The sequence below is a fragment of the Limulus polyphemus genome, unplaced genomic scaffold, assembly GCF_000517525.1.
Source record: "Limulus polyphemus unplaced genomic scaffold, Limulus_polyphemus-2.1.2 Scaffold5689, whole genome shotgun sequence".
Lineage (NCBI taxonomy): Eukaryota > Metazoa > Arthropoda > Merostomata > Xiphosura > Limulidae > Limulus > Limulus polyphemus.
The window spans coordinates 19,338-21,691 of record NW_013671299.1 but is presented as its reverse complement, the minus strand read 5'-3'; the positions used below and the strand labels follow the sequence as shown (position 1 = coordinate 21,691).

Here is a 2,354-nt window from a genome sequence, read left to right as displayed (position 1 = left end):
TATGCCATATTTTGTTGACACAGAAAAGATTAGATACCGTATTTTGTTGACACAGAAAAGATTATATATCGTATTTTGTGGACATACCAAAGATTAGATACCGTATTTTGTTGACACACCAAAGATTAGATACCGTATTTTGTTGACACAGAAAAGATTATATACCGTCAATATTGAGCATCATCTTCCACTGACTGGGGCGAACGCTTTGATGAAACCCAAACCACACCTCTCGACCACCTCCCAGAGGATGGTAGTAGCCATCGGGAGAGGAGAAAAACCGAACGTCCTACAGGGGTGTATCTACAGCACAAAGTAAAGATGTTTCATATTCCTTGAAAAACAAAAAATTAACTTTTACACAGTCTCCACATGCAAACTACAAAACATACAGTTCCAAGGATGGTTTATGAACTAAATATATCATTTAATTAAATAACTACAATTTTTTATGTTGTACTGAAAATCATTATTATTTATTACACTGACCAACTTTCACGGGTCTATGTAATGAAAACGATCATAGTTAGTGTCATTCTTCATACTCCCCTAATCTAAGTAATTTTAAATGTTAATGTTATTTGGTTGTTTAACAGAATCAATAAGTTTTGTTTGTGTGAATGTAATAAAATGTTGTGCACCTCTACTGATTATTTTAGTTTAATTTCCAATATAATGAAATGTAGAAGTTTGAGTTGTTAAAAAAGTGCCTTACTTGCAAGCACTAGGGGGCCAGCCCTTCAGCTCAGTTGGTAGAGCACTCTCATCTGGTGTTCAAGAGGTTTTTCTATTTCTATATAATTAATTCAAACTGGTAAAGTTTAAGGTATTAATTATCAATAAACAACATAAAAATCCCAGAAACTTGTAACTCACGTCATGCTTGGTAAATGTCTCATGACAACATCAAGAGCTTGTATGGCATCGACAGGAATGGTCCTGGAACGGCCCTGCAATGCTTCTTCTAACGCATATAGACTTACTTGTGCCATCCACTTGATGGAAACCCTAAAAACCCGATCTTTCCCTTCGCCGGGGAGGGTAACTTCCAGATCAACCTGTACACAAACATAAGCCAGTTTGTACTGGATCAAGATTAGTACAAACTGTTAATTTAAAAAGGGGGAACAGGGATTGTCAAAAAAAGTACAGAAACAAATTGAATCAAAATGCAAAATTATGTTTTTAAGCTACAACTAGGGATTCTAAAAAAAGGGAAAAAAACAAGGCTGAAAATAGTGTCTACATTATTATTTTTTAAGCTATAAATCCCTATTTTGACTCCATTTCTACAATACTTATCAACTTTAGTAGAACCAAAATAGGGATTTGTAGATTGTTGTTAGAATCTCTAGTTGTAGGCTTGAAAACATTATCTTTGCATTTTGATCCAACTTGTTTCTGTACTCTCTTGATGATCCATATTCTCCCTTCTTAAATTTAATATTTCTAATAATCTTGTTTCTTAAGTTTTTTATATCCATTTATAGATAATAAATTTGAAGCTAAATACTTGCATATGGGTTCAGTTGAATGTCACAAGTTTTTCAACAGTTTACTGCTGCATTGGCTTTTTTTTTTCACCCAACTATTATTTACTGAGCCAGGTGATTTTGTGCCTCAGATTTCATGTAAACACGCACCAAGTATAATTCGGTGTTTGAATGGCTTTGAACAGAAACTTGGACACTAGTGATGATAAAATCTCTCAATCTCTTTCAAGAATCAACATAAAAATAGTCCTATGACCTGCACAGGAGATTTGTTTAGTAGGTTTGCCCAGGTTTAGATAAAACACTTATCCATAGCCATTTTTTCTGTGAAACGAGAACAATAATAATATGAAGAACAAATGGTATTATCAATGTTTTAGCAGCCATTGAGATAGGTCTTGAGTGTTGTTTCAAGAACAAGTCTGCTTTTAAGATGGTTTTTGCCTGTATATTGTATCAGAATTTTTGTGAAATTCCTGGGTGATCCCTATTATGAACCACAAGCATGGTTCATGATTATAATGCTAGAAGATTAGAACTGCTAGCAATAAGCTACTGAACAAGTCTTATAATAATATAAACCATAGTTACTATTGAGGTTGTTATGGCAACGAATCAAAACTGGTATTAATACACCACTAAATAAATCTTTTAAAAAAATTAATCAGTTTTAATTGAGGTCATTACACAAAATACATTTAAAATATCGTCAATATACTAATTAGTAAGTCTTATAAAAACATGAACCAAAGCAGCTATATAGTATAACTTAAAAAAATGGCATAAATACACTAAATTATAAAAAACATGAACCACGGTCTCTACTGAGAGAACTAAATAAACATACCCGATATAAAATAC

General features: G+C 32.8%; 1 pseudogene; it reads right to left on the bottom strand.

Annotated features, from left to right (window-relative positions):
• The window catches only part of LOC106472874, a 36,011-nt pseudogene that overhangs the window by 23,307 nt on the left and 10,350 nt on the right, over positions 1 to 2,354 (bottom strand).